Source organism: Choloepus didactylus, chromosome 20 (genome assembly GCF_015220235.1).
Source record: "Choloepus didactylus isolate mChoDid1 chromosome 20, mChoDid1.pri, whole genome shotgun sequence".
Lineage (NCBI taxonomy): Eukaryota > Metazoa > Chordata > Mammalia > Pilosa > Megalonychidae > Choloepus > Choloepus didactylus.
In genome coordinates, this window is record NC_051326.1 from 35,388,854 (window position 1) to 35,401,040 (window position 12,187).

The window sequence follows — 12,187 nt, forward strand, 5'->3', positions numbered from 1 at the left end:
GGATGGGAGTGGGGTTTTTTTTGAGTAATGAAAATGTTCTAAAATTGATTGCATTGATGAATGTACAACTGTGATTATACTAAAAGCCATTGTTTTTACACTTTGGATGGATTGTATGGTATGTGAATATATCTCAATAAAACTGCTTTAAAAAACCTCAGTTGTAGGCATCCCTCTACATGCCCTTGCTGCTTCAAATATATCTGAGACAAAGGCTTGTTCTTATATTGGGAATTTTAAACTAAATCTGAATTCAGAACTTGAATTCTTCATCCAGAGAATATTTCAATCTAGAAAACTGGTTGCAGTGGTTGAATCATTTAACAGACTTAGTCATAGCACTAATGAAAACTCCACAGCTAGTAACATTTAAACAAATAATGAGCATTCCACTAATATTTTAGGCTGACAAAATGCATAAACCAAATGAATATAGATTACCAAGGACACCAAGTTTATGAACAATAAAGTGGTAGATATATTTATTTTAGGAGATGTCATTTTCCAGAAATTGGCAGTCACTTTTTAAGCTCCTACCCCACTGTCTTCCCCTGATGGAATATTGCAGTCACTCTGAGTAGTTGTTCTCAATACTGCTATGCCCCGTTCTGTTCATCCTCCATGTGAAATCGTGCAGTGTATACAGAACATAAATGAGCATCGATCGCCCCATCCTGCTGGAGATATTTTCTTCCCCATTGAGACGGTCACTTCTTCCCCAAGGTCCTTCCCATTCTGCCACTCCCCCCACGGACCTGACACACAGACACACAGTCCTTGCATCTTTCCTCCTCTGCCTCGGCGACAGTTCAGCCCCTCAGCATCTCAGTTCTCTTTCCACCATGTTAATATGTTTTGTTAATTTTCTTCTCAAAACCTTTGGTTGGCCCCTCTGCATGACCCCAAAAAGGGCAAAGCCACATTCCCCAGCAAGATTTATAGACTCTCCACGATCTGGCCCCTGCCTACCTTGCAGCATCACTTCCGACTGCTCAGTAACACTTCACCGTGCTGCAAATCATCCATAATTACCTTCAGATCTGGGGGCACATCCTCCCCTTTGTCTTCTGACCAATTCTGTTCTGTCTGCCTTAGGTACATCCCTCACTCACCTGGGAAACTACATAGGTTTCAAGAACTCACCTTTTATGTGAAGACCTCCTGGATCACCCAAGGCAGTTATTTGTAGCTCTGCAGTCCCAAAGAACCTTGAAAACACTTCAACAGAGCACTACGTCTATTATTTGTTAACCTGCCTGTCTCCCTGACTAGACCATAAATTTCTTCAGGATAGAAACCATATCTCATCATCTTTAAACATGTAAGTATTCAATAAAGGTGTGTGGAATTAATCAGTAAACAAAAAAGCTATACTTTTTCTGAATGTTTTGAAAACTTTATAATTTCAGCTTATACGAAATTTTGGAGTAATCATTTATAAAGGTTTATTACTCATGATTTTATTTATCCCAGGTTTAGCTTATCAGATCTTCAAATTGTGCTCTAGAAATTTAGTTTAGGAGACTGAATCAGAAAGTCTTCGTTTTGCAGACATGAAATCTCAGAAAACTCCTTTTACTAGTTAAACATGGGTAGTGATAAAGATCTATCAGTTATTCCTTCATTTAGAAATATTTGTTGAAGATCTACCAGGTTTAGGGTAGTGTGTGACCTACTAGTAAATTTGGGATTCAAACCGAGTTTTGCACATTCCTGATTCAGTGTTCTTCCTTCCATGGGAAAAAATCCACAGTCCCATCCTCAGGGAACCAGTACTCATTATGGACTAGGCACTGCTCTAAGTTCTTTATGTTGTGCAGATTGACCCTTTTATTCCTTACTTATGAGACAGGTTCTGTAATTATCTCCATTTCACAGAGAGGTAAAATGGCTTCCTTATGGCCACACAGCGAGTAAGTGCTACAAGCAGGATTTGAAACCAGGAAGTCTGGCTCTAGAGACACTGAAGTTGGCACTGAACCACCTTCAACACACAGTTGTGCTACTCAGGCTTTGTTGTCCCTTCTGGCCATTGCAACACTGAGGATTAATGTATTTAGGGTCACTTCTCAGGACACATTCCCATCTTGGTGAAAGAAACAACTTCCATTTTCCTTCATATACTTTCTATACCTTATTTATATTAGCGCTCATGGGAACTCATTGTCACCTTTCTGCCTTGTGAGCAGAAAATCCTTAGAGACTGTCCCATCAAGGATTTCCATTAGCTGGGCATTTTCCATGGATGCACCAGCCTGAATTTTTTTCCTAATTGTTCTCAGATCCTGGAATGTATGCTATATTCCATTGAGTTGTTCTTGCCCTTTGTTAATATACTTAGGCAGTTTCAATAAAACTCAGTAGTTTTAAAACAAAATTGGGTTTGTGGGTTGAGTTTTTTTTAATGTTTTCCTTTTTTAAAAAAAATTCAGTTTTACTGAGATATATTCACATACCATATAATCATCCACGGTGTACAGTCATTCACAGTACCATCATATGGTTGTGCATTCATCACCACAATCAATTTTTGAACATTTTCCTTACTCCAAAAACGATAGCATAAGTAGAAAGGCTACACCATTCTACTTCCCCACCAACAGTGAATACGTACATCTCTCCCTCCAAGTTCTCTCCAGCACTTGTGTCCCTCTGTTTATTTTTTTCCCTGCAATTTCATAGGGATATATTCAAATGCCATACAGTCATCTACAGTGTACCATCAGTTGTTTACAGTATCATCAGGTCACTGGTTCTTGACATTAGGAGAGAGACCATATGGACTTCTTTTTTTCATTTTGTTTTCAGTACATCATACTGGAAGTTATTCTAGAACAGAGTTACTGCATGTTGATTCTCAGTGTCTTCTTTCAGTCTGGTAAAATTATAATGTCTTTGGCTGAAAATCCTCAAAGTTTGAAGCATGAGTTTGGTTCTTCTAATTTCAGCATGATGATATTTTTCTGTTTTGTAAAATTTATTTTGGTCAATTTCAATATGTATCAAGGAGAGCGTCTCTGTATATTGCGTGATTGTGAGTGTATTTATAAACTATCTCTCCTCAAAGTCTTTAAAGTTATTTTACAATTCCCAACAAAGTGATAGGAAAATTATATATTAAAACTCAAGCCACATGGAAGTATTCATGATTTGCAGTGGATGGAGGTGGCCTAAGGGTACATCGACTGATGAACAGAATGGTGAACTGTGGTGTGTGCATACAATGGAATACTGAGCAACTATGAGAAGAAATGAAGCTGTGAGACATGCAACTAGGTGAATGAATCTTGAGTACAGCATTTCAAGCGAAGTACACCAGAAGCAAGAAGACAAACATTATAATGCCTCTCTAATATGGACTAACGGTAATATGTAAACTCTGAGGAACGAATCTTAGAGCACAGCTTATCAGGGGGATGATTATTGTAATAGTCCCTAGATTGTAAGCTCTTAGAGCAGTCACATCTATTCCTGAGTTGTAATCGTTATCTCTAAATCCTGTGATGCTGAGCTCCTTACGTATAACCTGGTCGGTCTCTGGAACTTTGGGTACCTGTGTGACTCCTGAGACTCGGAGCTAGACCTTGACATCTACGAATGTCAGTATTAGCGCGTACAGCAACTGTTGAAAGAGCTGAAAAAGAACTCAGACTTTAATTAGAGGTATGAATGAAGAGGATCTGGATAGGACTAAGGCAAATCAGGCCAAAGGGGAAAAGACAATACTGACTTGGTTTTAAAACTACAACTTTTGTGCAAGACCAAGGAAGGGGATGTTTATTTGGTGCAGGGTCTATATTTTCCGTAGCACACTAGATAATATAGCTTGTATGATCAGTTTGTTTGAACAAACAAGTGCATGGAGCTTTGAATGGGAAGTGGGATTTAGAGAGTTTGTTCAGGCTGGGGTGAAATCCCCGTCCATCCCAGAGTGAAATGGGCAGAGAGTATAAGTGTATTTGCACACACACATACCCCCACCCAGAGGAAATGGGGAGAAATGTGGTAGTGTGGGATTTCCCCACCTGCGGTATTGCTGATTTTCTCACAAACATTGAGGACTGCTAATTTGGTGGGCCAAGCCCTCAGTCCAAAGAGCTTATAACTGTGCCTAAGAGTCTCGCCCAGAGAGCCTCTTTGCTGCTCAGATGTGGCCCTCTCTCTCTAAGCCCATTCGGCAGGTGAACTCACTACCCTCCCCCCTATAAGGGACCTGACTCCAGGGGCGTGAATCCCTCGGCAACATGACAAATGACTCCTGGGGATGAGCGTGCACCCAGCATTGTGAAATCTTCTTGACCAAAAGGGGGAAGAGAGATGAAACAAAATAAGGTTCCAATGGCTTAGAGATGTCAAATGGAGTTGAGAGGTCACTCTGGAGGATATTCTTATGTGCTATATAGATATCAATTTTTAGTTTTTGGTGTATTGGAATAGCTAAAGGGGAATCCTGAAGCTGTCGAACTGCAACCCAGTGACCCTGATTCTTGAAGACTGTTGTATAACTATGTAGCTTGCACAGTGTGACTAAGTGACTATGAATACCCTGTGGCTTGTACTCCCTTTATCCAGGGTATGGACAGATGAGTGAAAAAATGGGGAAAAAAATTAGATGAAGAATAGGGTGGGATGGAGGGGATAGAAAGTTTCATGTGTTATTTTTTGCTTTTGTAATTATTTTGGAGTAAAGAAAAGGTTCAAAAATTGATTCTGGTGATGAATGCACAACTGTATGATGGTGCTGAGAATAATTGTACACTGTGGACTACTGTAGGGTGTGTGAATATATCTCAATAAAACTGTATTTTAAAAAAAGTAAATGAACAATGGGGGGAGGAGGGGAATGGGATGTTTTGGATGTTCTTTTTTATTTTAATTTTTTTGGAGTAACGAAAATGTTCAAAGATTGTGGTAATAAATGCACAGCTATATGACGATACTGTGAACAACTGATTGTACACTTTGGAGGATTGTATGTTATGTGAATATATCTCAGTAAAATTGCGTAAAAAAAAAAGAACCAGTGGCCTGGGCAGCTGTGGGAAGGACAGGAAGCTTTTCCTTTGGAGCCCCTTTGACTCTCTTAGAGCAGGTTAGAGAAGAGCAGCCTCACCACACAGTGCCTTTTCCCCTCTGATGTGGCAAGAAGAGGATGCAACTAAACTTCACAGCAGATACTAGAACATCTTTGCAGGAAAAATGTATGCAGACTCAGGAATTAAAAAAGGCTTTGAATTCTGAGAAGATTACCACAAAGGAGGAGGAATCCAACTGAGATCCAAGGATACTCTTACATGCAAAAGGATTTTATCCAACTGGATAGACCTTCTCCCCTGCCCTGGCTCCCTTCAAAAGGACAGTATTCTGGTGAAACATTCCCAGGGTTTTGAGAAGACCATGGTCCCTATTTCCTTTGTACTCTCCTCAGGCAGACCAAACAGAACTTATAAATTACCAACATCAGCCCTAAAGAGAGATCAAATAAGGCATGTGTAAAAAAAGGAAATGTGTGCTAAATTGCAGCTCCAATTCCTCAGTACTTCCAGAACTCTGGGTCCAGACCCCGGGGGATCATTTTAAATAGCGCTTTCACTAACCCCAGTACACCTACTTTGATTAATCAATTAAAACCTCTTCAGATTCCTGTGTACTCATTTTCTGAGCTATTTGCTCTAACTTGGCCCCCATCACATCTCTAATCAACTCTGTACAAGCCGAGTAAGAGGTTGCAGGGCTTTCTCAACCTCTGCTCTGCATTAGCCTGGCACAGACCTGGATCTTCTTGGGTATGTCCCTTGAGTGCCATGAGCAGTGGAATTAGAAGCTGGAGCATCTTCTTTTCATCCCAGTCCAGAATTGCCCAACCTTTGCCTCTAGCCCAAACTGGTGAAAGGCCAGCTGCAGCTGCTTCAGATGGGGCCGTCACAAATGCCTGGCCCAGCTGGTCCTGGGTGACATCACAGTAAGCCCTGGGCATAGGGAGGAAGCAGAGCATGCAGGTCAGCCAGCTTAGCCGATCTGCACAGCCCAGTCCCTCACTACCTTGTGTTCACTCTGTGGTGGTTGCTAAAGGGACACTCCCGAAGGGCCATGTTAGGCTTATCTAGGGAGTGGTCTAACATTTCAGCACAAACATTTGTCTGCACACTCACCTCCCACCCTCAACTCTTAGCAATTTAAGGAGCTGTTCATTTTAGTGTCTTTGTTGGCATTAAAGAACTTTGGGTCTTTGGACATCCAGAACCAGATATCAATAAGCCTTGTTGGGAGATTTGGACTTCATCATGAGGTTAATGGCAGGGAGGATGGGAGTGGAATTAAATGGGTCACATGATCACATTTCCATTAAAAGATTACTCTAGGTATAACATGGAGATTATTTTAGGGAGGATGAAACTAGAAAAAGGAAGATCATTTAGGAAGTGGGCAATAATACAGATGAAAGATGATGGTGGCCTAAAGTAGGGAAGAGAGGGTGGGGATGCAGAGAGTAGTTGGAGTTGAGAGATACTAAAGAGATTGAATATCATGGTATTAGGAATTGATTGGATTGCTGGGATGGGCAAGCAGATGCAAATACAGCTCTGAAACGAGGGGAAAATTTGGGGGTATAGGATAAGTTGGAGTTATGGAGATGTGTGAGATAGCCATGTAGCCTGAGAAGCAAAGAGGGTTTAGGACTGAGCTCTGAGGAACTCACAACAATTACAGATCACATAGGGCAGGAAGAGCTGGGAAGGGAGGCTGGCGATTGTCAGAGGAGATGGGAGTGTTGCAAGGAGCAGAGATGCCTCCTCTTTGAGGAAAATCCCTTCATGTGTGTTCTGAATCCCACCCCTCCCACTTCCACAGGAATCTGAAGCTTTCGATTATATATTCTCTCTCTCCCTCATCTTCAGCCTTTGGTTCTCTTCCACATCCTTCTCAATAGCACTTAAAGATGCTCTAGTCATCCCCGTCCTAAAACCTTCAAAATAAACAAGTAAAAAGCCCCCAAATTCTTCTATCTTGTATTACCCTCCAACACCACCCTATCTCCTCTCGTTCATACCGCAGTCCTACTCATTCAAAGAATGAATGAATGGATAATTGAATGAATGAAGTAACCTTTGCCTGAAACATCAGTTATCTACAAGGATGGCTCCCTTCTTTTTTTAGGTCTCTTCTCAAATGTCACCTTGTCAGTTAGGCTCTCCCAATACCCGATTGAAAACAATTGCCCCCTTCTCCAGCCTGCATTTCCTATACCCTTTTGTGCTGGTTTGAATCTGTTATGTACCCTAGAAAAGCCAATGCTCTTTTCCTTCAATCTTGTGGAGACAGATCTACTGTGGGTGGGACCTTTTGAATAGGTTGTTTCCGTGGAGATGAGACCCTGCCCGTTCAAGGTGGGTCTTAATCCTTTACTGGAATCCGTTAAGACAGCTCATGGAGAGAGAGAGCTCAGAGAAGGTGAGAGATAGAAACCCAGAGATATTTTGGAGACAGCCATTTTGAAACCAGAACCCAGGAGAAGAGGGACCAGCAGTTGTTGCCATGTGCCTTCCCATGTGACAGAGGAACCCTAAATGCCATTGGCCTTTCCTCAGAGAAGGTATCTACCCGTTGATGCCTTAATTTGGACATTTTCATGAGCTTAGAACTGCAAATCTGCAACCTAATAAATCCCCACTGAAAAAGCCAACCCAATTCTGGTATATTACATTCCATCTGCTTTAGCAAACCAAAACACCTTTCCCTGCTTTACCTTTTTTCCATAGCACTTATCACCACTTGACATAGTTACATGTCTTCAGTATGTACTCTCTATCTCTCCCACTAGAGTGTAACCTCAGTGAGGGTAAGGACTTTTTATTTTTTATTGCTGTATGCCCAGTTCTTAGAACAGTGCCTAGCACATATGAGGCACTTTATAAATAGTAGGAATGGATGAATGAATGAAAGAAGATCTTGAGAAGAGAAGTGACTTACCTCCCACCCAAGTTGGAGGTTGAGCTGTTCATGTCCAAGAGGTGAAGCAGACCTGTGTTCTACTCCTGGCTCTGCCCCTGAGCAGCTGTATTATCTTGAACAAGTCATTTAAATTTTGGAAGTTTCCTCTGCTCTCACAGGGTTTTTGAGAGGATTAAGCCAACTAATGTGAGGATTAAATATGATTGTATGTCTAAAAGCACATTTCAGGAGCAGCATGGCCTCTGGAGCCAGGCACACTTGGGTTCCAATATAATCAGTAATTGTGTGATCTTGGCCCAGTACCTTAACTTGTCTGAGCCCATTTCCTTCTCCATAAAACGAGAAATGGGGCTAACTTGATCTAGTTCACACGGTTGTTCTGAGGATTCAATGTGAAGGCAAATGCAAAAACCTCAGCACCCAGTAAAGCATCAGAACAAACCAGCCCCCTCCCTTCTCGGCACCCCTCTTCCCAGCACCCCAAGTGCCTGACTTGGAACCCAAGAGGATTAGAGGGAAGATGATCTCCAAGATTCTGTACACTTGAGACAAACCTGTGACTGATCTGTTAGTGGCTTAAAATGCAAACTTTGTAGTTTAAGTTGTAAACTAGGCAGCATAACATTATTGCTACCATCACAGCAAACATTTTTTGGATTGCTTACTATGCAGCAGTCACCATGATCACAGCTGACCCTCACATCAGCGCTAAGAGGGAGGTCCTGTTATTATCTCTTTTGTAGAGAGAAGCAAAGTGAACCTCTGAGAGGTTAAATAAACTGTCTAGGGTACATCCCTAGCAGGGAAGTGGGAGAGCCAGGATTTGAAGCTAGGTATGTCTGACTCCAGAACTCATGCCCTACTAAAATGCAAACCACCTCCTAAAGGATACAATACTATAGAAACAGAATGACAACCCTTAGCAGTACCAAGTTCCAGAGTGAACAATGTAGAAGAGACCAGTTGCATCCTTCCAAAGTCACTGGCCTTTGTCCTTCCCGGATTTTGGGAAGGCCCTTGCCAAACGAAGTCCAAGAATGACAAATGAGTGTCGTGGGATCAGCAGTAATGATTCCTTCACTTGCTACACTGGAAAAGATTGAGTCCAATTTTCAGTTCAGCTGGAAGGAGTTATGATTAATTAGCCATATCTGTCACTAGAGCTGGGGTGGGGAGAGGAATCGTGGTGGTTGAACAAGATATTTGTCCCCCTATTCTAGATAACTGCCTTACATTGGACTTTCCCAGGCTTGGACAATTTAGTAAATTTTCCAAACACGCTATATGTAAATATAAAAGTCAAGAAGCTTCAATTAGGCCTTTCCCACCAGATGTAAAGAAAAACCTTGCAGCAAAGGCAATGAGGAACGGAAGGGTAATGCAGCTGCTATGTTGGAACAAGTACAACACATGGATTATGACCAAAACACAACTTCATTTCTGTTCCCCACCATCCTTTTTAACGCCATTCAGTGGGGATAATTCACCCTGTCCCCCACCACCTCTGCCCTGCCCCCCAAAACTCCAGCTGGGCCCATGATTTTCTGATTATTCTTAGGTAATAAAGAATACAGTCCTATAGTCCTACAGTCACTGAAGTCACAAACTGAGTTTCAATTTAGGTATTAGAATATCCAAACCCTGGTAACACTCCAAACTTGGAATCTGACTCAACATTAAATCTCCTCTTCCAGCCCAGGTCTGAGTAGGTGAGCAGCCAGCAGCAGGGAAGGATTTGAAGCTGTATGTATCCCAGAAAAACATGTTCTTAAATTAATCTATTCCTGTGGGTGTAAATCCATTATAAGTAGGACTTTTTGATGAGGATACTTCAGTTAAAATGTGATCCACCTCAATCAGGATGGGTCTTAATACTATTACTAGAGTCCTTTATAAGAGAATGAAATTCAGGCAGAGAGAGAGAAAGCCACAGGAAGCAAGAAGCTTAAACGAAACCCGGAAGAGAAGGAAGAGACTAGAAGATGCCACCATGTGCGTTGCCATGTGACAAGTTAAGGAACATAGGTCCCCAGCAGCCAGCCCCAGAAAAGCCACAGTCTTGGAGAGAAAGCATCACCTCGATGATGCCTTGATTTGGACATTTTCCCGGCCTCAAAACCATAAGCTAATAAATTCCCATTGTTTAACCAATCCATTTCATGGTATTTGCTTAAGCAGCCTAGAAAACTAAAACAAGGGGTGAACTTTCTCTCCACTCTGGCTTTGCCCACCTTCCCCTCAACTTGAGCTGCTGTTTCGTTCCTGCTGGGGACCTAGGCTGGGGGCAGGGTGCAGGTAAAGGTGAGAAAGCCCAGACTTGGTTTACTGTTCTCTGGGCCTGGCAGGAATTTAAAGCTGACTCTTGTGGTGGTTCCAAGAGCTCTTGGATGGTCTGCTGCATTCTTCTGCAGTTCCTGACTCAGGTGGGATTATCTCTATCCCAAGAGATCACTTTCTGCTCTTTCCCAGCCCCTGAGCATCTGGTGGTACATCCCCAGCCTCTTTCTTCTGAAGTTTTGTTGTCCCCCCAGGAAGCCCTGTGGGATAGATCCCAAGACCACCTACAGCACCTCTTCCCCTCTGTCACCCACACTGAGTCCAAGGACAAACGGTGGGAGTTAAAGGCCAGTCTCTACACAGCAACGTCCCTCCCAGAACCAAAGCCCTTGGTCAACCATGCTCTGGGCCTCTAGATTTCCCAGGTGAGAGTCATAATCCAGTCCACAGCTTCTGAGCAACCCTAGCAAAGCTCTCTACACTAGGCCTGATTTCTCAAAGTTGTCCAAAGAGGATCCACATTGCAATCATCTGGGAGAGTTGTTAAACGTGCTTAGACGTGGCCCCATCCTATCCCCTGGATCAAAGGGCTAAGCCTGGAAATCTGTACTATAGCCAGCTAAAATACAGGTGCCCAGTTACATTGGAATTTCAGAAAAACAATGAATAATTTTTAGTGTAAGCATGCCCTATGCAATATTTGAGACATAATTACACTAAAAAATTATCCCATATTTTTATTTGATAAATCTGGTAACCCTAATCTGCACCAAACAAGCTCTCAAGGCTACACACTGAAGTTAGAGAACCACTGGCCAGGACTGGTCAAGACACCAGTGTCACACTGGAGGCCTCCTGAGAAACAGCCAGGCAGCAGTCCCTGGGACACCATGACCACTCCTACGGTATCATCTGTCTTCTTTCCACTTTGAATTTCAACAGATTGATTATCGAGTAGGGTATACTGAAATTTCTCTCCCCACTCCAGGTCTCCATGTTTGCCCGTGTCTAGAGGTAGCCATTCCCGTCGTAGCCTGACTGAGTAGCACCCCTGGAGTTGTGCATAGTCTGTGTGGCTGGGCATACTGGCTCTCCTCCAGTCAGGGCCTGGTGCAATTCATTGTTATTGTGAAGAAGATTTGCAAACAAATACTGGACAGTGAATGTTGAGAAATAGAGGCCAAGCCTTGTTAATAGGCGAAATACAGACTCAATGGGAGGAAGGGGTGGTCTTCAGAAGGAAGTGAATCTGGTGGTGAGCTGTGATTTTGTTCAGATACCTTTGTAGAAAATCAGCAGCCACTTAAAGTGGATGCTCCCATCATCCCTGCCTCCCCGTCAGTGAGATTAGCTATCATTCTCCATCCACCAATTCCCAACTCCGGGGAACAGTCAGACTCAGAACCTGGGCTTCTCCTCCCTTCCACGCCCCCATCCAAGAACCCACAAAACCGAGCAAAGGAGAAAGTCATTTGCATTCAGCAGGTGGGGCGTGGGTTGCAGACCCAATGGAGGGCAAACAGAGGCACCTGAGGGAGAAACATTTCAAGGGCAAGAACTGAGTACAAAGAGGGCAGAGGGAAAGTCAGGGAACTTCCCAGTGTGTCAGCCTTGAAGTCAAGGCAGCAAAGGTTAAGTGGTGGGACCAGGGCCAGGATGGCCCTGGGCACTTGGGGACATTCACCCAGATTCCAGCAAAGAAAGGCCTTCCTCGGGGCCAGGCCATGTTCTGTTTGAGGAGGTAGATGAGGTTTTATTCAGAGCAGGTGGGCATCGGCCCAGCCCTCCCGCGGACTCCTGGACTCCCAACGGGAAAAGGGTAAGTAAGTGTCCTGGTAGATCTCCTCCCCAGAAAGTAGAGACACACCCTGAGTGCCGGGAGGAGGGATCCCCCTCCCAGTCACAGGGCTCTGGTTTTGAGCCTCACAGCAGCCTTTCCTGAACTGAGCATTCCTGT

At 43.2% G+C, this 12,187-nt stretch overlaps 1 long non-coding RNA gene across 2 annotated transcripts in view; it reads left to right on the plus strand.

Moving 5' to 3' along the window:
* The window catches only part of LOC119516871, a 28,188-nt gene extending 25,903 nt beyond the window's left edge, over positions 1–2,285 (plus strand). For both annotated transcript variants that reach the window (XR_005213389.1, XR_005213391.1), the window contains 2 exons: positions 1,096–1,321; positions 1,879–2,285. This is a non-coding gene — a long non-coding RNA (uncharacterized LOC119516871). The remainder of the gene's footprint in view (positions 1–1,095; positions 1,322–1,878) is intronic.
* Positions 2,286–12,187: the final 9,902 nt, after the last annotated feature.